This window comes from Symphalangus syndactylus, chromosome 2, assembly GCF_028878055.3.
Source record: "Symphalangus syndactylus isolate Jambi chromosome 2, NHGRI_mSymSyn1-v2.1_pri, whole genome shotgun sequence".
In the NCBI taxonomy this organism is placed as follows: domain Eukaryota; kingdom Metazoa; phylum Chordata; class Mammalia; order Primates; family Hylobatidae; genus Symphalangus; species Symphalangus syndactylus.
In genome coordinates this window covers 32,344,611-32,370,687 of record NC_072424.2, presented here as the reverse complement: position 1 = coordinate 32,370,687, position 26,077 = coordinate 32,344,611, and the positions used below count along the sequence as shown (strand labels likewise).

General features: G+C 36.2%; 1 long non-coding RNA gene across 1 annotated transcript in view; it reads left to right on the top strand.

Annotated features, from left to right (window-relative positions):
- The window catches only part of LOC129462658 (uncharacterized), a 48,526-nt gene extending 22,987 nt beyond the window's left edge, over positions 1-25,539 (top strand). The window contains exons 2-5 of the long non-coding RNA XR_008650915.2: positions 20,589-20,701; positions 21,377-21,424; positions 23,781-23,858; positions 25,376-25,539. This is a non-coding gene — a long non-coding RNA (uncharacterized lncRNA). The remainder of the gene's footprint in view (positions 1-20,588; positions 20,702-21,376; positions 21,425-23,780; positions 23,859-25,375) is intronic.
- Positions 25,540-26,077: the final 538 nt, after the last annotated feature.

Genomic DNA, 26,077 nt, shown 5'->3' with positions numbered 1-26,077 from the left:
CTTAAATATGTTAAAAGAAGCTATGATGACAATGTTTTAGCTGAGAAGATTATAAACATAGCCACATGTAAGTTCTGGAGTGAAAAGTTCTATCATCAAAATATAAAATCCATTAGAGAGGCTCAACAGTATATTTGATACAGTTAGCACATTTGAAGATAAATTGATAGAGATTATGTGACCCAAAAAACAGAGAGAAAATCAAATTTTAAAAAATGTATAGAATCTCGGAGAAATGTGGACACCATTAAGCATACCAACATATACATAAAGGGTGTACCTGAAAAAGAGAAGAGAAAGGAGCAGAAAAAATATTTTAAGAATAATGAGTGAAAACCAAAAATGGATGAAAAAATGATCGGCAAATCAAAGAAGTCCACTGAACCCCAAGTAGGATGAATGCAAAAAGATCTACCCAGGCATATCAGAGTAAGAATGCTGAAATCTAAAGACAGAAAATACTGCAAGCAGCAAGTGGAAAATGACTTTGCTTGGATACAGGAATCTTAGTGAGATTAAGATCTTCTCATCAGAAATAATGGTGACCAGGAAAGAGTCAGGTGGCATATTCAAAGTACTGAAAGAAGAAATAAAAAAAAACAAAAAAAGCTGTCAACCAAGAATCATACACCCAGCAAAACTATCTATAAAAATGAAGATGAAATAAATATATTCTCAGATAACAGAAGCACTGAGAAAATATATTGTTGGCAGACTCATCTTACAAAAATACTTAGAAATTTCGTCAGGCTGAAAGTAGGTGATCCCAGATGGTAATTCAAATCTGCATGAATAAAGAATGATTATTGGTAATGGTATTGTGTAATTTAAAATGATAGTATAAATGCATGTTTTGTCTCTTTTCTACTCTCAACAGATTGATAAAATATTGTCTAACACAATTTGTATATAATTGTACTTTTTATATTGGGCATATACCATGCAGAAATCTAGTATACAGACAGTTCCTAACTTTTGATGGTTTGACTTATGATTTTTAGACTTTATGATGGGTTTACTTGGACAAAACCCCATCCTAAGTTGGGGAGCATTTGGACTTATGATGGCTCAATTTATAAATGTTTAATTTTATAATGAGTTTATAAGGGTATTAAATGCATGTTTGACTTACAATGGGTTTATGGTACCACCCCTTGTAAGTGGAGGAACATATGTATTTGACAATAACAGCACAGAGGGATCAGGTGGGAACAAAGCTGTGTTGAAGTATAAAATGACATCAGTTGTCATTTGAATCCATAGGAACAAAAGAAGACAACCAGAAACAGAAAATAAGAATAATAATATAGTAAACTTTATAAATATATGCTTGCTCTTCTTTCTTTCCTGTTTTTTATAAATATAAAAATATATAAAATATCATTTATAATAATGTGTTTTTATATTATAACATGAATATAATATGTAAAATGATAATAGCATGAAAAGGAAGAAGATGGAATTGAGATATATAGGAATAAATTTTTATATTTCATTATAATTGTTAGTATAAATCTGAAGTAGATTCTGATAACAAACATATGGTAAGCCCTAGACCAATGACTAAGAGAATAAAAAAGTGAAAACAAATGTCAAGTTATTAAAACATTACACCAGAAAACCTTGGTTTAACACAAAGAAAGTCAGTAAAAGAGGAATAAAATAGGAGGAAAACACATGAGACATACAAAACACAAAAAGAAAAATGGCAGACCTAAACCCAACTATATCAATAACAACATTACATGCAAATGCATTGAGGGCAGGGTTTTTTAGACTTTATGTATTAAAAAAATTTTTCTGACAATATTCTGTTCTCAGGATGGAAAGATACTTTGTATCTTTAGATTCAAATATAGAAACAGGTGGACTGTAAGAGGAAGAAGACAGATATAGCAGGTACCCAGCAATCATAAAAAAACTGACCTATACTAATACCAGGCAAAATATACTTTGAAACAAAAATATCAGTAGAAGGATATTTTATAATGGTAATAGCATCAATAAATCCAGAAGGAATAACAATTATAAATAAATATACACATAACAACACAGCCCCAAAACTCATGAAGTCTGTAAGAGTTGAAGGGAGAAAGGGACAATTCAACAATAGTTAGATATTTTAATATTCACTTCAATAATGGATAGAACTAGAGAGATAACAAAGATATAGATGACCTTAACAACACTGAACCAACTAAATCTAACAAATATCTATACAGCACTTCACTCAGCAGAAGAATATATATTCTTCTCTGGTACTATGTAACATTTTCAAAATAGACAATATGCTAGACTATAAATCAAGCTTCAGTAAATTTAAACACATTAAAATCATATAAACCATGTTTCCTGACCACAATGATATTAAATTAGAAATCAATAACAAAAATAAATTTGGGTAATTCACAAATATATGGAAATTAAATGACACACTCCTAAATAACCGGAGTCAAGGAAGAAATCACAAGATAAACTAGAAAATTCTGAGATAATGGAAACAAAAATACAACATACTAAAACTTAAACTTATAAGATGAAACTAAGATAGTCCTGACAGAGACATTTATAGCTTTAAACATCTACATTGGAAAAAAAGAAGAAATCAAATTGATAATCTATTGCCATAAGAAATTGGGAAAGGAAGAACAAGCTAAATACAAAGCAAGCACAAGACAGGGAATAATTAAAATAAGTGTGTGAACAAAGGAAATAAACATAGAGAAAATCAACAAAACACTGGTTCTTTTAAAATATTACTTAATTGACAAAAATTTAGGATGATTAAGAAAAAATGATAAAAGATTCAAATTTGTAAATCTAAAGGCTGAAATACGTTTGGAACTGAAGCTCTGATTGGCATACAGTTACAATACTCTTTCCTTATTATTCCTTTATTTCTGTGTGTTTGGTACTGACATTCTCTTAATCAGTACCAAACACACATAATTTGAAAGAAATTAACAAATAAAGTATATTTGATGCTTTATACAAATAAAAAGTAAATATAAAAAGGAGATTAAATTAATAATTTCAATACTTTTCCCAAAGAAGAGCTTAAGATTCAGAGGGCCTTCTTGGTAATTTCTACCAAACATTTGAAGAACAGCCAATACTAGATCTTCACAAACTCTTTTTAAAAAGGAAGAAATTGTCTATGAGGTCAGTATTACCTTGATATTAAAACCAAAGACATCACAAAAAAAGAAATCTGCAGGCCAATACTTGTTATGAATATAGACACATAGACACAAAAAATATTGAAAAAATATTAGCAAACCAAATCCAATAACACATAAAATGATTACACTCTATAACCAAGTGGGCTTTATCCCAGGGTTGTAAAGCTGGTTTAATATCCAAATATCAATAAATATAAAACACCATATTAATATAATAAAGGGAAAAAACTATGCAGTCATCTCACTAGATACATAAAGGTAGTTGAAAAGAAATCCAATCTCATTTCATGGTTAGAAAAAAAAAAAAACACTCAACAAGATAGGGAAAAAAGGGAACTTGCTCAACGTGATAAAGGACATCTATCAAAACTCACAGTTAATCTCATATGTGAGGGTGAAAGACTGGATGCTTTCTCCTAAGATCAGGAATAATACAAAAAGTCAACTGAGATTATAACAAATGAGAACAAGGACACAGACATTACTTCAAAATGATATGATTGTCCCTAGAAATAAAAGAAAATTAACTCTAAAACTTTAAAACAATGAAGATATAATAGTGAGAATATAATATACATAAAGCTCTTAGCCTTTTATATTCCAAAACTCTTCGTCATAAAACAAAGTGTAGAACCAAAATCAGGAAACTACAGAAATTCATCATAAAACGTGTAAAGAGTTCAGATAAATGGAGGAATAGATCATTCATCTGGTGGGAATAAATAAATATATCTAATATTTTCAAAATTCTGCAAATAATATATATGTACCAAACATAATTGAAATCCTGATGACATTTTTTACAAAGTTATCTTACAATTTACCTTAAAAATTTCACCTATGAACTTTAGAAGATTTGAAAAGGAACACTGAGGGAGTGTTTGCTTTAAATATTAACACTAATATTAACACTATTGTATATCTTTTCCGACATTATGCCTAACAGAAAGATGTATCACTAGACTGTATGTTGGCATCTTTATTTATTCAGTGAATAGAGCCAAACATTTCAGAGTACACACTGAGACTGACAAGTCACCTTGAATTCACTTGTCTTCTTCCTTGGGAGGGTAATTGCAAGGGGCTAGTCCTCACTGTCTGGAAAGATGTGTATAAGATGTCCCATGTTTGGGGAATTAAGTGGTTCAGGTAGAGTAGGGAGTGGTTCTTGGCCTGTAGCAGGCTTGGTGCAAAATCCATAAGGTCACCGCAATGTCAAGGCTAGTTTGCACCTAAGAAGTTACTGTGTAATGGCGAAGACATCTAAAAGTATGGATCTTGTGCCTAAGCAAGATACTGAAATATCTTATTCCTTTAAAGAACCACTCTGAAGGACTCCCATCAGTTAACAAAGGTAGCAGGCACAAAAAACAAAACAAAAACCTATACTTTGCCACATCGCTGTAACCTCAGCTTCCAAGACTGTTTTCCTGGCAAGGTCACAGTTTATCCCCTTCTAGCTCAAGTCTTCTATGAATAAGATTTCTCTTCATACATGGAGAGAACATGCATGCTATCTCCACGTTTCTCTCCATGCATCTCTTAATGTTTGGGAAGTTCTTGTTTTCTACCAGGGAACCTCAAACGTATTACATTTTACACTTCCCCACGCCGAGTGGGCTATGCCTTGATGTACAACGGAATACCATAGCCAGAACTCTACCATCTTGTTCTCAAGAGATAACAGAGATTGTGCCATTCTGTATTATAAATAAATAAATAAATAAATAAAACTTCACTAAGTGTCAATAAACCCATGGAAACCTTCCCTTAAAGCAGCCTGGCCTTTATGGCTGGGAAGCTTAGCTGCTGAGGGAGATGATACCATTTTAGCATCCATAGCTGGGACATGGCCAGAACTTGATTCATCTACTGTACTTCGAACAGGATGTGCCAAGGCATTTTTAAATCTCAACCACAATCCAAGGCAGAGAAAACTTGAACACTCCTATTCCAAGAACTCATAGACACTACAGAACACCTGATTAAATAACCAAAGATTGAAATCTAGGGGGGGGGGATGATTTTCTGAACTGTAGACTATTACTACCAAGTTAGAGGTCTTTAGAATTTGTACACTTCTACCATGCACATATAAAAGTATGTCTTCTGAGTTTTCCATGAAAAGATAGGGAACCGGTGTTTATATGACATACCTTTAGTACGTGTATTCTCATTTAATCTCATAACATTTCTGTATTGACGACTGAAGTTTTAACTTTCTCTTTGGGTCATATTAGGCCTTCAGGTTTAGTAATGCTATTCTTAAATGCTATTTTGCATCTGCATCAATTTCAGTCCTAATATACACACTTCTCATTTTAAAAAAATATCTATTTTCAAAGAAATTAAAGCCAATAACTTTGTCCTGCAATTCATAAATTCTGAGAATTTCCGTGAAATTTCCTTCTTTGCAGATCTCCATATAAAATGTTTGTCAAATGCTCCAGAAGTTCCTTCCTCACTTCCAAAGTCCCAAAGAAATGAAAAGAATGTTGACAATAACAATTTAAAAAAACATTTCCCCCAGAGCTTTTGCATCCTCACCTAGTTGTTTGGTTCAGCCCCGAGGTGGATACGCAACATCTCTAGGGGTAGAGGTCTCTGATCACATTCATTGGAAAGGACCTGATTAGAACTTCTACTTTTGAACTATTTTCAGTGGTAGAAAGTTTTCCTTTGTCTTGTGTTGAAATTAACTTCCTTTTTCTTCTCTGTATGAATGTGTCCTCTGGAGTGCTATTGAATGAACTGATACAATTTCTTGCCTCTGAGTTGCTGTAGTTGCCTTCTATATCAATGTTGCATATTTTTATATAGTGACATTTTGAACCTTTCCCTGCAATATTTCTCCCATACCATTGGCTCAGATTTGGTCATGCTACTACACCCTATCTGTGGCATCAGATGATAGGATACAACTCATAAAACCAGGTGATGCTTTGGGGGTTTTTGTAAATATACCATCAAGTCGTAGACATTGCCAATAACCAGTTCAAGCTATTTCCCTCTTCACCTTTCCTGTGTACTTAATCGACTACTATAGCCTGAAATATTCATGACTTCTTACTCATAGAATCATCCATCACGTGTGATTTCCCGCAAAAACAAGCAGGTTTAAAGAAGCAGTTTTGTGCCAAAAGTTTGCAGAGTAAAGACTATCTTTTTCAGTCATTTCACAATACCCTGAGTTATTGCTGTGGTTTATTAATTCTAACTCTGTTTGTTTGACTTCATGTTTCAGTATAAGTTACTATGAGTCGGTTTCTGCAAGGTAGCGATATGTTCTCAAGTGCTAGTTATTTTCCAGGAATGTCATTTCTTGTCATGTATTCAATTAGTCATTTTAAAAAACACATTTATCGCTACAAAGCAAGGCTAGAATTAATGCTGATCTGCTACTTTTTCCTGGATTAGTGCATTTTCCAACTGTTTGTGCCTCAGCATATGGCCCCTATGTTCTTTTATTAAGAAAAAAAGAAAAACATTTACATTGGCTGTCTTCACTGCATTTTGTTAAATGTCATCTAAAAATTATATCTGTGGTCTGACCATCACTTGTTCATATTTGAAGTGCCCATCGTATTATTTACTAAGACAATTACCTCAGCATTTGGGATCCTTTTGATCTAAACACCATCACATATTTTAAAATGTGTTTCATCTTTTTAATTTAGTTGGTTCTGGGACTCAGGTTTTGGAATGCTATTCTTAAATAAATCATAGTTGATGACAAGAAGTCAAAGTTACTTCCTGAATTTGTTTCAGAGCTTTGGAATATGGAAAGCAGAATGCATGCTATATTTAGGGTAGATTATAACGTTTTCTGTGGATTCAAGTTATTTCTTTCCTCTTGTGAGGAACAAAATTGAACAGTCTCATAGATGGCAGGATGGCTCATGTGTGGTGTGGTTCTGTTGCTACAAAAAAAAAAAAAAAAACTACTTGAGTCTATACTAACAATATCCTATTCACTTTAACCTTATGTGCAACGGCTGAGAGATAACAGCTGTTTCAGTGAATATCAAATCTTGCCCAGATGAACACATGCATTGCTCTTTCTGTCTATATAGAAATTCATCAGCGCTTTTCTGCCCATGCACATCTGCTGGTGTGCCATGGCTCAAAAGGCAGCAACCACTCTCACTGAGCACCAAGGAGAAGTGAAGTTGGTCTTGGGACTATTTTGCATAGAGTCCTTGGTCTGGGTTAAAGACAAACAGATAGACCTTTTGAGATGCTCCTGCCAAGGAAAATCAAATGATAATAACCAGATATTTGTATATCACCTTATAGCTATACTATACAGAGAATATTCACAAATATCATTTCCTTTTTGTTTCACTGCAATCATGTGAAGTCAAGTAGCAGACCTTTTTTTTTTTTTTTTTTTTTTTTTTTGAAATGGAGTTTCGCTCTTGTCACCTAGGCTGGAGTGCAATGGTGCTATCTCGGCTCACTGAAACCTCTGCCTGCCAGGTTCAAGTGATTCTCCTGCCTCAGCCTCCCGAGTAGCTGAGATTACAGGCATGCACCACCATGCCTGGCTAATTTTTGTATTTTTAGTAGAGACTGGGTTTCACGATGTTGGCCAGGCAGGTCTTGAACACCTGACCTCAAGTGATGCATCTGCCTTGGCCTGCCAAAGTGCTGGGATTACAGGCGTGAGCCACCACACCCAGCCAACATTTTTTATTTCCTGCTCACCACCTTCCCAAGTGTTTGCCCTTCCCAACAGCTTCAACTTCTGCTTGGGAATCTCTATAGGTTCAAAGAAGCTGCTTCCTTCACCCACTCTAGGCTGAAACCCATAACTGAATCTAAGGCAATCCACATGTTTAATTTCCCTGGTCACAGTGATTGGTACAGGCACGGACATGGAACACATGCTCATCCAGTCAGGGTGAATCTCAGGAAATTTTCTAAGCACCCTGGAATGAAGACATCACGTCGTTCACATCACACATAAATGGCAATGCATCTTACTTTGGAAGCTTCTGGAACACATCTTGAGACCATGAGGAATAGCAACCATAGGATAAAGCCGGTATATTAGAAGTCTAAGCAAGGTGTTGGAGAGAAATCAAATCTTTGTAATATTGGCACTTTAGTAAAAGTGCAGGAATAAATATTTTTTCTGGGACTTTGAATTGTGTGAATCGAACAAATTTCTTTATCATAACAATCCCTTTAAATTTGGTTTTAATTTACTTAGCTCTGAAAGTGAATTCATATAAAGGGCTGTCTTTGATGAACTCTCCTACAGACAGAGCCTGAGTCAAAGGTTTGGGTGCACATAGTTAATTTAAGGTAAAATTTAACAAGATGATGAGAGTGGAGAAAGAAATTCAGAGCAGGAGAAAAGCCAGTAAAGGAGGTGTTAGTGTAAGGAATCACAGTAGGAGTGCTACAGTAGGCAGAGCAGGAATGATTAACATTTTTCATTTCAATGTATTTTAGAGAGGTTAAATGGATATCTTCAAATTCAAAGACTATAAGCAGTGGTTATGTCACAACAGTGCTAAAACCTGAGATTTACTGAACATTTACTGTAAGAGGATTATGCTAAGTTCTTATCATACACTATCTCATTTAATCTTTAAAATAATCTCTGGGGATAGTTATTATAATGCTTAATTTATTTAAAAAATGAAATTCTGGGTAGAGAAAATTGTGTAATTTGCTCAAAGCCACATGTCAAGCATGTCAGAGTTATATCCCAAACTCAGGTCATTCTGACCCCAACACTCCATGCAACACTGCCTCCTACCCAGCCACAACAGGTAAGCCAGCAAGGGAAGGAGCGGTCACCAACATAAGGAAACACTACCATTATTGAAAGAAACACATCTCTAAATTTCCTAGGTGAATTTATAATGTTATTTAATTTTAAAACAAAGATGTCTTGCTTTCTCAAATATTCAATTTTATCTTTCAGAAAGATGAAAGGGTTCAACCATAGAATCTCTAAGAGCCCTAATAATTCTTAGATTATATAATGGTCTGATACAAGCTTTTCAAATGCAAATATAAGTGAGTTTTAAAACATTGTCCATATGTAAGTGCATCTGAGAATACACTTTATTTAATACGTAAAATTGCAATGTGTATTTGGGTATTTTCAAGGCTTGAGGGAAAACAAGGGCTATGTGTGGAACAATCAGATGTAAACACAGATTAACACAATTCAGTCTTTCAAGGAGATTTATTGAGTATCCTCTTTAGGTCAGGTACTATGCAGCCATTGAAATATCAGTCCCTGGAAGCAAATAAAAACAAAAAGACACCTAAGAGTCGTTGGCAACCAATTTCATGCCACCCAACGAAGTTTCTTTTCTTGAATAGGATGAAGGTAGTGCAGGCCGAGAACAGAAAAGATAAAACAAATAATCTAATTCTAATTTGCACTTCAGTTTTTGCCAAATTATAAAGCTGGTTAGAGACTTATTTAGGATATAAAAATTTGTGTGAAAGCCTCTGAGCGCGTGCACGCGCACACAAACACACACACACACACACACACACACACACAGAGGCATCTATAATATGGCAGCATCTCAATATGGTTTTCTCTAAGGAGGCAGCATTAGCTGCTGGAAAGAACAATGATTTGGGAATTAGGCAGATTTGGAAATAAACCTTCCCTCAATCATTTTCTAGCTGGGTGATACCACTTTACCTTTCTGAGTGTTTCTGTCTTTTGAATGACTTAACTACAAATTTGTCAACTAGGGTTGATGTATACATAGTTCCTGTCCTAGGTACTCAAATAGATTAATAATAATAAGAAGAAACAGTTACTATTCATTGAGGTATTTTTAAAATCATTTACAGTATGGGTTTTGAGAAACTGTTTCTTTGAAAAATAAAATCCCCACAGCCTAAATCACAAAGGAAATTAACAGTTTTAAATGTCACAAATGATTGTACATAATTAATGACCACTGGCAAGATTTAAAAAGAAAATCTAATATGAGTGGGTGATTCTCCCTGGGATCCCAAAATTAATTTTAAAAATATTGGTACTCAAGCTAAATTAACTTAAATATAGAGACCGTTTTTCTATTTTAGCATCTTTTTTCCTTTGCTTTAATCAAATAAACATATAAAAATAAAGGACTTAGAAAGCATATTTTTCCGAGTTATCAAACATAGCCGTTACAGTTTTAAATTGCTGAGCTGAAAGGCTGAAGCTTACATTTTGGAAAACCATAAATACTAAAGCAAAGTCTCAATATGCCTATATCATTTTACCCTAGCTTGTGTTAGTTCTTATTATCAAACAGTTGTATAAAAGTGTGTCCAAGAAATTGATATATTATCTATTTTTTTCCTTTTAATGTTGATGATAAACTCCATTTACAGTTATGTGATTTGTCTCTCTGTAACTCTTCATGAATTATGTTGTAAAAATTTTGTTGTATTGTTAATGCTTGTATTAAACCTAACTTTTTAATGTATTTATATCTTTTCTCCTCAATAAGATTATAATATTATTGGTAAAAGATTCTGTGTCATGCTGTTCCCCTTTGTAGCCTCTGAGGTCAGGTAGCATATATCCTTTGTGTACAGCAGGAGCCCAGTGTATAACATATTTAGTGCTGGGCTGGTATTTCGCTCATCTCTATATTCATATTCATCTCTTTATGCTGATTTGTGTCTGCTTTATAACTCCTGTTCTTCCATTTGACTCCCCTATCATAGTCTCTGTTTTATCAGATTCCCTCCTCATTTTAAATCAAATCAAATCCTTCTGTTTACTTTCCACTTACATTACTGCCTGCAAGTGTCTATCAGGCATACTTATACCTAGATTATTTATGCTAGGGCTGTAATGCTTTTCACAATACCATATGCATCAAAGATGTTTCCCAAAGCAAAACTCCCATTTTATTGCATCTACTCAATTTTGCAAGCCCATAACTCCTCCCAGTTGTCATTTTCATAATAATACAAGGGAGGACATTGTTTGTATGAAAATTTTACACAATGCCTCTCTCTGTCTAGTCCATTTTTTAGTTAATCAAATTTTTATATTCTATTTTGCTGGTTCCTGGTAATCATTACCCACTTCACATTCTTCTGTATTTGAAATTGCCACAGGCTCCACCTCCTTTCATTCAAACTGTGTTCATTTTATACATGAGCTTTCCCTCATGGACATTTTAATCAGCTGCTCCATGTACCAAGAAAATGCTTTGAAACATAAGCAGACTGCATCTCTAGTAGAATAATTAGTCTTTGTTGCTGATTTATCTCTACCTAGGTAAAAGACAGAGATGTGGATTGTAACAAATCTGTTACCTTACTCTAACCTGTCTTAGTGACAACCAGTTACAGTATGACTTGCTTTTCTTTTATATACATAAGAGGGTCGGTGAGGGGCGAGATCTCTAATATTCTTATTTGTAGGCACTACCCAGTGTGTACCTAGCAATTGCATGATACAGAAAATACATCATTTTCTCTACTGAAAAACTCTTTATTTTATAATTATTCAATGGTAAGAAAAGAGGCTTTATAAAATTCTGACTGAAAAACTAGAATGTAGATCTATGGAACTATTTTTGGAGTATGCTCTCTCTGATTTTTAAGAGTTCAATTTCAAAGGAAGTGTCTCAAGCAAAGGGCATATCTCTTTCCTGAGACAGCTTCTAAGAAAGGCAGTGAAAGCTGATAGGGAGGACTTGATCCTAGGATCTAGCTGCCAGAGCCTTATCTTTGTGCATCCACTGGCCAATGAATAGGACATCTCCCAGGGCCAATATTGAACTTAAAAAAGGACTGAACATCTGTTGTCATGTTGCTAACAGACTCCATGTACACTTGGTTGAGAAGGAGATCAAGATTGTCTTTAATATTAACTATTTTTGAATTTAAAAATTTGGGGCCGGGCACAGTGGCTCATGCCTGTAATCCCAGCATTTTGGGAGGCAGCGGCGGGTGGATCACAGGTCAGGAGATCAAGACCATCCTCACCAACAGGGTGAAACTCTGTCTCTATTAAAAACACAAAAATCAGCCAGGCATAGTGGGGGGCGCCTGTAGTCCCAGCTACTCTGGAGGCTGAGGCAGAGAATTGCTTGAACCCGGGAGGTGGAGTTTGCAGTGAGCCGAGATCGCGCCACTGCATTCCAGCCTGGGCGACACAGCAAGACTCCGTCTCAAAATAAACAAATAAATAAAAATATAAGGAAGAAACGAAGATGTTCTTTAGAAATACGAATATCCAGATGTGGTTATTATAATAGCCCATTTAAAATTATTTTTGTCCAAAAAAACTGGGGACATGTGGTCACTGCAATCACAGCACACGAGTTCTCTCCATAAACCCCAGCCTCTGGATTGCGCCTGTGTACTTCCTAAGAAGAAATACTGAATAGAGGTGCCTCAAGACTAATCAGATTTAGTAGGGACAATCCGCTTTGCTGTTCATACTGAGAACAAAATCAGACCTAAATTGACTGATCCAGAATTAAGGACTTTACAGATTTACAATATAAAGAGTGACATCTTGTTAGGGATCTATGTGATACATTTAACCATACTAGTTTTCCAAACTGCATTTGTGAATTCACTTTGTTTTTTGGGAAGGCTGTTAACAATGAAGGTTGGTTGAGGAAGATTTCTATTTTGATGTATCTTTATTAAAAAGGCTTGAATTTAGACATATCTAGAGACTGCCACCTTGTGGGTAAAAGGCAGTAAAGTCAGATGGAGAAAAACATATCACATGTAAATTTTCACTATTTCTGATTGTTCTTTTTATATGTAACTAAGCCTGACAACCCAAATATTTCTTCAATCATACAGAGAGAAAATTATATAAAAGAAAGTGATGCAAATTAATCTAAAGATTTCAGAGAAATATCTTTCTGTTTCAATATTATACAAGAAAAGTGTAGTGTGTTGCAAAAATATATGTATATACACTGTCATATACGTGTGTGTATATGTGTATATGCATACTTTTGCTGGTGGTGTTCATAAAATATCAATACAAAAAAACAGCAAACCATTTGAAGATAGAAATATTAAATCTACCTTCACATTTTGATTTTCTGGCTCATCCTCAATTCTACACAATTATTAATTCTCAGATGCATGGACTAAAAAACTCGGCTTAAAAACTGATTTCTTGATATTGAAGAAAAACAAGGTTATGGACAAAATACAGTACTGCAGCGGGTTTTCATTGATGGCAACCTCTTGTTCCATGCACTGTGTTAACATTATGCAGCTTTAATGCGGAAATGGAATACATCTCATTTCTGAGGATACCTGGCTTGAGCCAGGCTTTTGTTTTGTTTGTTTGTTTGTTTGTTTTTTGAGACGGAATCTCGCTCTGTCACCCAGGCTGGAGTGCAGTGGCACAATCTCAGCTCACTGCAAGCTCCGCCTCCCGGGTTCACGCCATTCTCCTGCCTCAGCCTCCCGAGTAGCTGGAACTACAGGCGCCCGCCACCACGCCCGGCTAATTTTTTTGTATTTTTAGTAGAGACGGGGTTTCACCATGTTAGCCAGGATGGTCTCGATCTCCTGACCTTGTAATCCGCCCGTCTCGGCCTCCCAAAGTGCTGGGATTACAGGCGTGAGCCATCACGCCCAGCCGAGCCAGGTTTTTATAATCTGCAAATCATGTATTGTCATTGATTCTGGAATGATAAGCCAAAAATAGATCAAAGTCAAATAATTTCAAATAAATGTCAGCATTCATGTTTATGTCTATAGTTGTTTAAAATTTGTCTCATTTGAATAGCTAGAGTTCAATTCCTTGACTGCTTCGAATTGTTCAGAGGAAAGAAGATTTGGATACAAGGACCTTTTAGTAATTATTATAAAGGAATCAATTTCTTCCTGGTTTACCAACTTATTTGAATCTTGATGAAAGAGACAGTGAATATGTCAGCTGAACTCTATTTCTAACTTCAGATGAAACGAACTGTTCATATATAAAAATGATTTGTCCTATAAAACTACTGGTTTAGTTCTTTATTTTCAAAATGTCTATGTTCACGTCCTTTCCTGCCTCATACCCTGACTCTGAGCCATTGCACATCCATGTCTCCATCTGTCCCAGACAAGTCTCAGAGGTATATGTCACAAGGTTGAAAAAGTCAGAGCAGGTGGTTTAGTTAGGAAACACCTTCCAGTCCTATTGCTATTTGTCTTTTGTTTCTTTCCATCTCTTCCATGAAGCCATTCTTGACTTTTTCATGCTCTCCAATCTCCCTCCACTTAAGTCTCCTGTAAATCTTCACCATACAATTAAACCCTTAATTATATAATGTGATATTTGTCCTCTAATTGTTTTACAAGTGTTAGTCTTGTTTTTGCACTATATTGTAAGCAACTTGGGAACAGGAACTATGTATTTTACTTTTTCTAAATCCTGCACAGCATTCATCAGAGTGCAGTCCTCCATAAATATTTAAAAATATTGGCCTTATCCTGTTTAATATTTGGGGAAATGACTTAGAGGGCTTAAAAGAAATGCTTTTTGAATTTGCAGATATCCCGAGGTTGGGAGTGAGAACTCAGGCTCTAGTGGGAAAGACAGATATGCATTCATTTAGATTACCACGCATTATCAAATATTAGACTAAATATTGTCAGAAAAGTTAAATGGAACTTCCTGGAGGAGTCAGTAGATACTGAGAAGCAGCACTTGAGCTAGTGAGAGGGTATTCTGGACAAAGATGGCATGCACAAAACAACAGACTAGAGAATGATGTGGAATTGCTTGAAGAATGATGTGCTCATGGAGGCAGAAAATGCATGTGCATAGGTGAGACTTGTAATCCATTATTGCATGAGTTACAAATTAAGTACAGGTTGTAAAGAACATTATGTACCTTGCAAAATGGCTATGATTTAGATACATGGATTTTGTGCATTTCAGTATTTCTCTCCTTTCTATTCCCGATGCTGCAAATCTAAAATTTCTCCTTTTATCTTTAAGGAAATAATATAATAATCCCCTAATAAGTATCCCCATCCCTAGATTCTTTCTAAATAAATCAGGCTTCCACATAGTTGAGTAATATCATAACTTTACATGAAAACCACTTGTAATTTTCCAGTTCCTACCAAGTTGAAAATAACCTCCCTGTAACAAACTAACCCTGGCAATAGGGCCTTGACTTAAGTACCCTGCACTCTCTATATTATTCCTTATGACACAGTAAGATGTAAATTCTCTTGGCTCCCAGAAATATACCCATCTTTGGAAATTATCCACATTTTCCAATTACTCATGCTTTGCATTTTGCTTCAAGTACCCTATTATCGGCCTACCAAATTCTATCTCCTTCAAGTCCCAACATGAGGGACAAATCCTTCATCAGTCATCCTCGGAAACCCACTAAACCATATGATTTCAGTCTCCTTTGAATCTCTCAAGTCTTTGCTTATACTATATGAACCTGACACGTCTTCTGTCTTATAACTATATAATAGTTATTTGCGTTCTTGTCACACATAATCACCATATCTATCTCACCTTGTTCTCTCCGTGACAGAAAAAGATGTGGAATATAGTAGTCTTTGCAGACCCCAAAGCAGTTGGCATTAAGAAGAACTTGCTCATACCAATTTTTAGCACTGTTTGCTCTTTGGTGATCTGCTGACACTAAGAATGTATTGCAGAACCCAACACTCTATGTCCTCCACAGAGCCCACAATCTAGAGGGAGAGAGATTACTAGGTACATACATCATAAAACAAGGTGGAAAAATGAACTGGGGAATATAATGGAATTCCTAAGTATGAATTCAGTATGGAAGTGGCAAGATTCCACCATTCAAATTGAAATAATGTGGTCAGGTATAGACTTTGAATCTTATCTCAAAGTCTAAGTGGTAAGTGAACTAAAGTAATTTCCTCAGCAATCACATGTAGAAGAATAAATTTCATGAGAAGGGATGAGGGCATCCTAGATTTCCAGGGATGGGTGGGTCCAGTGACATTCCTTACCAGGATCCATAGGCTGCATAAAAGAACTGCTGAAGCCCTCTTTAACAGCAGAGCAGTTATTGATTGTTTTTATGTCTATAAAGAAACATATATTTCTTATAGAATATTTGGAAAGTAGAATTTTGAATAGTTGCCTTTTTAAAAAAAATTATATAAGCATATTATTTGAGATTATATTACATCATGTTTATATCCTGACTTTTTTTTTTTTTCCACCAAACAATATATTTGAAAGATTTCTCCCATGTCATCATAGAGTCTTTAAAAAGAACAGTTGCCGGTGCTACACTATATCTTTGCATCATAATTTATTTAAATAGTTGAGTGGGACCACTTTTAAATACATCTAGGTGTGTGTCAAAGGGTAAACAATTAGCCAGGATTGAATGGACAGCAGCTGTTGGGGAAAACTACCACTATCACAACTACTTAGTTCCATCATCTATTGACCTCAAGCTGTTTTAATGTCATTTCTGCCTAATGTTCCTCCCCTTGTATTCTGGAACATCACCAACAAAACACATAATGGGGACCTAGGTTGATAGAATGTGTCCTCTTCTGTAGTGAGACAACTTTATTAATTCATTTACTTTCAAAGACGAATAACTCAAAGCAGAGATTTCCCTGAAAAGAGATAACCCCTCCTTTCAGTATAAAGGGCCAGCTGCTTTATCAAGGTGGACTTCAGATAGGAAAGCAAAGGAGCAATTCCCAAGGAAGTCACCAGGAAGGTGTCCATTTGTTCTTAATGACATCAACCCCTCTGGCTCTGAGCTTTTCTTCTCCAGAAGGAAGCACAGAAAAGGGGCATGGAGTGGGCTTTGAGTCACGCAGGACTGGGGTCTGCTTCCTGAGCAGATTCTTTCATCTCTTCCTAGATCTCATTTTCCAAATGCAGCTGTTATTAATTTTGAATAATGTGGGGTTTGAAAATAAATAATAACAACAAAAACAACAATAAATCACCCTTAAAACTGATGAGGAAACAATATTCTTACACAAAGACTGCAAGAGGCAGATGTGTTTTATAGAATGAAATGCCAGTTCTAGCTACACGTGGATGCTAAGGGCCTATTTATAGATGGAAGTGGGTCAAGGAAAGGCTACCGATAGACACAACCTCAAACCTACCTTAATCATGGATTTTATGATTCTTTTAAAGTCCTAAGATATAATCTCATATATGTCAGATAAAGATATATACATTTAGGTTTAGAGGTATATATATACATATATACACATAAGGACATATAACACACATAAAAAATTTAGTACTTGGCCGTGAACCATAAGTGCTTTACGTACATTACGTTATTTAATTTAGTAACTCAAAAAAACTGTTATATCCCTCATTCTCTAATGAAGAAAATGAGTCTCAGATTTGCCATTGATCTATTTATTGAGTGTTTGAACTACATACTAATCTAAGCAATTGATATACGTTATCTCCTTTAAACTCTGTGGTACCCTGTGATTAATGTCTAGTGGATAAGTAGATATCTTGATTATTGTTGTTTATTGATTGTTTTTCTTTTCTTCAGGAAATTCCTCTTCCCTATTCTGTTGGGGCTGCCAATAAAACAGACTTGCTCTCCTAGATATAGGAACAGACAGGAGAACAAATTAGCGCAACCAGATTCTCTGTCCAAAAATATGAATCTTAATAAAATACAAAGGAATGGCCAGGCATGGTGGCTCTCGCCTGTAATCCCAGCACTTTGGGAGGCTGAGGCGGGCAGAGCACTTGTGGTCAGGAGTTCAAGACCAGCCTGGCCAATATGGTGAAACCCCATCTCTATTAAAAATACAAAAATTAGTCAGGCATGGTGGTGCACACCTGTAATCCCAGTTACTGGAGAGAGTGAGGTAGGAGAATCACTTGAACCCTGGAGGCAGAGGTTGCAGTGAGCTTAGATCATGCCACTGTACTCTAGCCTGGGTGAGAGAGAGAGACTCTGTCTCCAAGACATAAAATAAAATAAAATAAAATAAAATAAATAAAATAAAATATAAAATAAAATAAATAAAATAAAATAAAATAAAATAAAATAAAATAAAATAAAATAAAATAAAATAAATAAAATAAAATAAAATAAAATAAAATAAATAAAATAAAATAAAATAAAATAAAATAAAATAAAATAAAATAATAAAATAAAATAAAATAAAATAAAATAAAATAAAATAAAATAAAATAAAATAAAATGGGAAATGGAACATAGTTGAAGCCAGGCCATCTGTTCAGAAACACCTGGCTCTGCTGTGGTTTTTACTCTTCCCATCAATGTTCCATTGCTCAATTCATCCCTTGACTCTGTGAACTACAGTAAATTATTTTTCATTGCATCCTTAAAAATTGTTTTTCAAATATCAGTCACTTTGATTCCTCTTGCTTACATTCCAATTACAACCCTCTGATTCACAGATCAGGCTACTGAAGTTCAGAGACAAGATATGATAGCAATGTTTGGAGAAGACAATTGCAGAAACTCATCCAACTGGCAAGTAAAATTTAAATGCATTTCAGGCTGACCCCCAAGCCTGTATTGTGCCATGCAGCTTTGTCTCCTAACAGTGCTTCTAGTTCTTCTCATGGAATCTAAGTTATTCCCAAAGTGAGGGAAGACTTGATGGCACTATAAAGATGAACCCCCTTTTTATTAGAAGCAGGAGTGCTATTCCTAATCTTCAAAACTTGGTCAGGCAGTCATAACTCCTGTCATCTACAGTGTTGAAACAGAGGTTGACAGATCACCTGTGGGGCCAGATATAAACTTGGATCTTGAATATCAAGGGTTCTCTGAACCAAGGTGGCCAGGGAAGCTGGGGAACCTAGGGGGCTCAGGGCATGGCTATTTACCAGCTGGTATGGAAATATTTCTGTTATTTTTTAATAAACAAAAAGACCAGACATAGCCATTCTAGTACACATGATCTGAATATCAGAACTGGATGGAAGGTGATCTTTGAAGGGGTATTTGTGAAGAGAATCGTAGTAAAACACATCGGCATGAAAAACAGCAAAATTGGCTCACACATGTGGCTTCCAGTGTCTATAGGCAGATCTGAAGATTTATTTACCTTGCCCCCCAATACTGTCTGGGCCCAGACGAGAGGAAACCTGGTGGGTTTTCCCCAGTGTTCTGAACATCATATTTTCACTCTTTTTTCTACATCTCAACTGGAATGGTATGGAATATTTGTAATTATTTGAAGAAAAATTTGAAAGCCATCTACATAGTAAAACAAATGAGGGAAAAATTAGAAAAAAAGAAAGAAAGTGTTCCAGAGATTGGCAGTGACTAATGAGAAAGCATAACTAACCTGCTGGCTGGCATGTCTGTGTTCCTGCTGGCCTGTAGCCAAGGTCTCTGCTGTCCAAGAGGTAGGGAACCAGGAAAGCCATTGCCTCCAGACAGAATAGATGGGAGCCTCCCTTAAGACTTCTGCCTCTTAGGCTGAACTTGTAGAAAGGAAGAGGCTGTTGAAGGTGTGCAGCAGCTCAAACTATCCACCCTAGAGGCAATTTCCTGCCTAAGGCTTTGTCATACAAAGAAACAGTGCTTTGTGTCCTGTTTGAGAAAAATATTTCTACAGGAATACACATACCCTTTATGCTACACTGACCTCTGGCAAAATAAATTGTCTCTATATGTTTACATTTATGTATATATTTTTTAATACAAAGTGCTTTCCAATGTCCACATAGAGGGCTCGTGTTGCATAGGCTGAAACTCCCCACGCCTCATTAGGCCTATTTAAAATACACAGTTCTTGCATGAAACAGAGAAAGCAGACTTAAGCTCTGTTTCCTTTCCTCATTCATTTCTCTCTTGGAAATAGCAAATAGCTTGTTCCTTCGTGCGGCTCTGCATGAATTCCCACTATTCTATGTGATTTTCCAACATAAAACTGTTAACTAGAGTCAGAAACTAAAGCAGATGAATTGGACCTGAGGGGATAGCACACAATGTGTTGTGCTCCCAGACAACTTCATTACTTTAATTACCTAAAAAGTATAAATAGTTTGGCAGGGTAAGAATCTCATTTCTCAGCCTAAACGATAATAGTTAGCTGGGAGAGATCATCCCAAATGCTGCCGCTTATAGATTGCCCTTTTTTTTTTTTTCTGAAAGCAGATCCATTGACCTTTATGGGTATGCAGTCTACACCCTTGAAAGTGGCTGAGGGACTGACTTTTGGACACACAGGGAGTTGAGAATGGATATTTACTAAAGCCCTATTATGTAGCATTCTTCTATTCAATGAATAATTACGATGTAGCTCCATACCATGTACTGTTCTGGGAACAAGTCATAAAACAGTGAAAGGGAGCTGAAGTTCTTGCCCTTATGAAGTTTATATTCTAGCTAAAGTAGGAGGAGCAGGGGAAAATAATCAGAAACAAATACATGGATACACTATTTCTAGATGTCAAAAAGAGGAAAAGGTGAAGATCAGGAGACAGAACATTCCAAGGATATAAAAGCAAACGTGAAAACGCCCTGAAGTGGACATCAGCTTGGCATGTTGAAGGCTGAAAAGTAAGTCTGGGCTGAGTAGATGGGGCTGGCATCACATTTCATAGTTTAGCTCTGCCACTCAGTTTTCGTTTTCTACTTAAAAGAGTTACCCTCATTTCTCATCTTAGGTTTCCACATCATTACATGTGGCTTACAATGCTTCCATTACAAGGTTTTCTAAGAATAAATCGCAGAATGTATACTGACCATTTAGTGCTTGGCAAATATTAAAATGAAAATAAATATTAGTTGTCACTGATAATTGTTATTAATTTGTAATATCTTCCCTGTCTTCCACAGTATACCATACTCCAAACTGAATCATTATTCTAACTATTATTATTATTAGCAGTATTCATATTATTTTGTAGAGAGGGGTTCTTGCTTTGTTTCCCAGGCTTGTCTTTAACTCCTGGGCTCAACTGAACCTCTGACCTCAGCCTTCCAAAGTGCTGGGATTGCAGGCTTGAGCCATCACGCCCAGCCTAAATGATTCATTATTCTATAAATGTGATGTTTCATTTTTCAGAAATGCCACCCCCATCCTGAACCCCATGCACTGAAACATTCATCACCACCCTCGCCATCTTTTCTGTCAGCCCGTTCAAAAGTTCCATCATTCCAGACGGCTCTTGAATGACTCTGTCTTCACATTTGACCATATGTTAATTGATTCAATATATGCCTATATTACAGATCCAAGCTAAGTCTATGTTGCCTTCACCAGTGTTCAGATACACCTGGGTAGATATTTTGTAGGGTTGGGACTCCTGAGGTCTATTTGCATGGGCCTATATCAGGAAAGTGAAACCCATTCCAGGTAGCCAACTAGTAAGATTTTAAAATAGAAAACTAGCTACAAACACGTAGGAGGAGCTTAAATATCAAACAGTTGATAAAAAGGTAACCCCCAAATTAGCAAAAGCAGAAAGTTGTTGTCACCCTTAAGCTATAGGAATAAGGGACGGAATGGAATTTCCAGAGTCCGTGAGACTGGTTACCTTGGTGGGGTAGAAACGGTAGGAGGTGAGGTCAAGGGGAGATGTCCAGCAAGAACAGGAACCACAGGAGACATGCAGTCCTCTCTAACAACACTGCCAAAAACAGAGAAAATGAGAACTAACCCAGGTTTTTCTTTTCTCCCTCTGTTCAAGCTCTTGTGAGTGTTCACTGTTGGCCAGACCTCGCTGGAAGCCAGAAGGAGAGGGAGTCCTGGGAAACAGTGTGTGCAGGGGTCAATCCCCTATGATATGAAGCCAAGCAGGGGAAATGCAGGAAATGCACCTGAGCACAGACAAGTGAAACAGACAGCACAGGAACAGACACCAGGACCGCCATACCACACACTGCACATCCCCACCTGAACGCTCTGCTGTGATATTTGTGCAGCGCACACAGGCAACTTGGGAGTGATCAGACACCTAGGAAACAATTTGTCTTTGAATAAGAGTCAGATATTCATATTTTCCTGAGAAAGGGGACAATGCATGATAAGCACACATTGCCAGTCACTTAACTTCTCCCTCCAGCCTGAGCTCAAGGACAGTCTGCAAACCAAACCTGAATGAGCTACTTAATGAATACATTCAAGTATAAGGGGTCTCAGGCAGAACTGCCTTGAGTTGTGGGCAACAGAGTGTGATACAAAGGTACAGCCAAAAGATCTCCCACATTAGCAGAAATTACACTGACTTTTGTCATAATAAGCTCAAATCACTCTTGTAGTCATAGGCCTTAATGCTCTCCATAGTTACCTTCATGCACCAGATCTTGACTGCTAGACACCCCAGTTCGGGTATCAGCAGACAGCAAAAACAACAACAGCACAGCAAGAAGTCTTGTTGGGTCCCAGCTATAAAGCCCACATCATGATACCTGGACCTAAACATTGACTCACCACACTGAACTGGATCAAGAAGGAATAAAAGAATAGAAATATTAACACTGCTGATGTGATTGTCCATGAGCCCATGATAATACATATCATTTATTGTTATATAAGTATGTGCTTCATATAATTTTCTCTTTCATATAATTCTCTCTTTCATCACGTTTGAGACATTGCAGATTCTAAATCATATCCCAATTTCAAAGATGCTGAAATAGAAAAAAATGCACTTCAGAGCCAATGAAATATATGATACATAAAATTAGACATATATTTATAATAAATAACAATGGATCACTTATTTTACATCAGGCACTGTACCAAACATTTTTATTCTCATTAATCTTTATAACAAATATGTGGAGGGAGGTACTTTGTTTATCTTTACTTTACAAATGGTGAAACTGTGATTAGGAAACTTGTCTATGGTATCAAAACTATTAAGCTGTGTAGTCTGGATTCAAATTCTAAGCTCATGCTGACATCCATTTTTTTACACTGCTTCTATGTGGATCACTTCTTCAGAGCTTTCAAACAAGTAATATCTTAGGAAAGATACTAAAAAGAGGATATAGAATATATCTGACAATGTTAAGTAGGAGACAGGAGAATTTAGGCTTTTTGTTTTGTTATTGTGAATCAATAACTATATCCATTGCATACACACATATACACGACACACAAAAACACACATCACACACATATATACACAGTGGTGTGACCTAAGAAAAGCTGGATTACAGGTAGGTGTTTAATCATAATGATATTTGGGTTTTGTGGGTGGACCAGGACTATATATCTATTATCACTATACACCCCATGGCATCTGTTTCAGTGATTTTCACTTGAATACTCAACACGTGCTTTGTGAGTGAATAAATTAATATATTAAGCATTGTGTGTATACAGGGAATATGGGTACAATGATACTGAGTAAAGAGGGTCTAAGAGACTGTTCCTAGCCTGATTAGGGCATAGCTAATCAATGTCATCTAGGTGTAAGCAGAAAAATATGCCAATTGAAAGGTTAGATCTCTTTTAATTACACTGGGGCACTTGCAAAAAAGAGGCTGTCTCATAAATTTTTCACTAGCTAAAATGATAAAATATTGATTTAGAACTCACAATTAATCCTTACAAGTAGACGAGGCTTTTAATAATTCAGTCATGTCTCTCCATGGTCTTGTTTGTTCTGTCCCCATGGCTGGGTAGAAGCTGCTTTCCGAAAAGATGGAGACCATTTTTACCCAACAGAATCAGCTCAGATTCCTGTGATTCTAACATAGCATGGTAAATATTAACTAACTCTTAAGTGCTTAGCCTCATTCCCCAAACACTTTCTAAAGCAGAAACACAGGTCATTCTCCTTCCATGCGTGCCTACTTGAAATCTGTTTTCTTTTAGATGTTCAATTGGATACCTTTTTCTTTTGACTTCCAATTAGCTCTGACACTCTTTGAGTTATAAAACACACTACAGTTTTGAGAATGTAGATATAAAAATGACAAATGGACAGTTTCTCAAAGGGTTGCATACAGGGTGACTACAGACTTGAAGCCCTGGCTCTGTCATCAAGCTGCTTTGAGAAAGCATGGCACCCTACCAGGCATCAGTTTTCTTATTTGGAAAATGTTGGTCCCCTCAAGGCCTCTTTTGACTTAACTTTCTTGAGCCGAAGTACTACTATTCTATGAGTACAGGTAATTTTGGTTCAAATAAATCCTGCAGAGTACACATAGTAAGAGGGGCAAATTTTTTTTCTTTTTTTTTTTTTTTTTTGAGATGGAGTCTCGCTCTGTTGCCCAGGCTGGAGTGCAGTGGTGCAATCTCAGCTCACTGCAACCTCTGCCTCCCGGGTTAAAGTGATTCTCCTTCCTCAGCCTCCTGAGTAGCTGGGACTACAGGTGCGTGTCACCATGCCCAGCTAATTTTTTTGTATTTTTAGTAGAGAGAAGGTTTCGCTGTGTTAGCCAGGCCGGTCTCGATCTCCTGACCTCATGATCCACCCGCCTTGGCTTCCCACAGAGCTGGGATTACAGGCGTGAACGACTGCGCCCAGCCAATGGGGGCAACATCTTAGTCAAAAAAAGAATTTCCTGTTTTAGTAGAAAGGATGCCAGATGTGAGGCTCTTCTATTCCCGATGGTTTAAGGGTTTCTATGATGTTGTTTTTTAGTCCATCTCCAAAGTAAACAAATTCCCATTTAAACCATGTGCTCTGATGTTGTAATCCAGATGTTATTTTTTCTTTTGTTTCTATATTCTGCAAATCTTAGTTGGCAGACATATCTCGGACCCACAGGGGAAGAACACATATTATAATACCATTTTTATGTTTACAATTCATATCAAAGTAGGGAATTGCATAGATACAGTGTTGGAGAGAAGAAGAGGTATACATTTCAAGTAAGGTCTCTAGATACAGGAGTTTAAAATGTGTATTTTTGATCAAACAGAATCCTCTGGCTCTGTTTCCTAACTTTCTCTAAACTTCTGCAGTTTCTTCTCTTATTTCCCCTAAAAATATAATTTGTTCCTATTCTTTGGTTTTTGTTTTCTACTTTGAAAACAAACTTTCAATTCCAAGTGACAAGGCAAAGGCACTAGGTGAAGACATTTAAATTTGAGACTCTGAGAAGTTTAAAAGCAAGTTGAGGTTAAACTATTTAATTGCCATATATTATTTATTATCTTCTAGAAGTCTGCATTCTTACTTTTTCTTATGGCTTGATCCACTAAATTCACCAGTGAGTCTGACATTTTTTGCTTTCTTTTCTTATACACATATAAAATCAATCTTGCTATAGATTGCTTCTTCATCCCTTCTGCCATGTGAGGACACAGTGAGAAGATGGACAACTAGGAACCAGGAAGCGAGCCCTCACCAGACACTAAGTCTGCCAGTGCCTTGATCTTGAACTTCCTGGCCTCCAGAAATGTAAAAAAAAAAGTATATGTAGGTTGTTTATAAGCACCTAGTCTGTAGTATTCTGTTATTGTAGCCCAAATAGACAAAGACACTAGGTTTTTAACTATTGATCTTGTATTCTTTTCCTCATTCAGCTCTTTATAAATTGTGTCCCACTGGAGATAATATTCTGTAATATATTGATCATGTTCCCTATTGTATCTCTCCTTGCAAAAATAATACAAGAGATAAACTTGCTAAAAATTATATAACTCGACATTGTCATAAATCCTATCCAACTCCTCCCCATGTGGGAACCCCACCACCACCACCCACCACACACACACACACAAAGAACACTCAGTAACATCTTAACAGGAATGTTAGTGTTCTCAGAATACAGTTGGAGGAAGTCACATTGACCATGGTCAGAACACTATGAATTATAGTAGTTGTAGTACCCATCGTTTTCTGGAGTGCTGACCTGCCTGCCAGTCCTTGATTCAAAAGTCATACTTCTATTATATACATCTGGTCAACCCATTCTGGTATATTACTTAAATCAAAGCCTGCTTCTTTGTTAGTAAAATGAGTATAATAA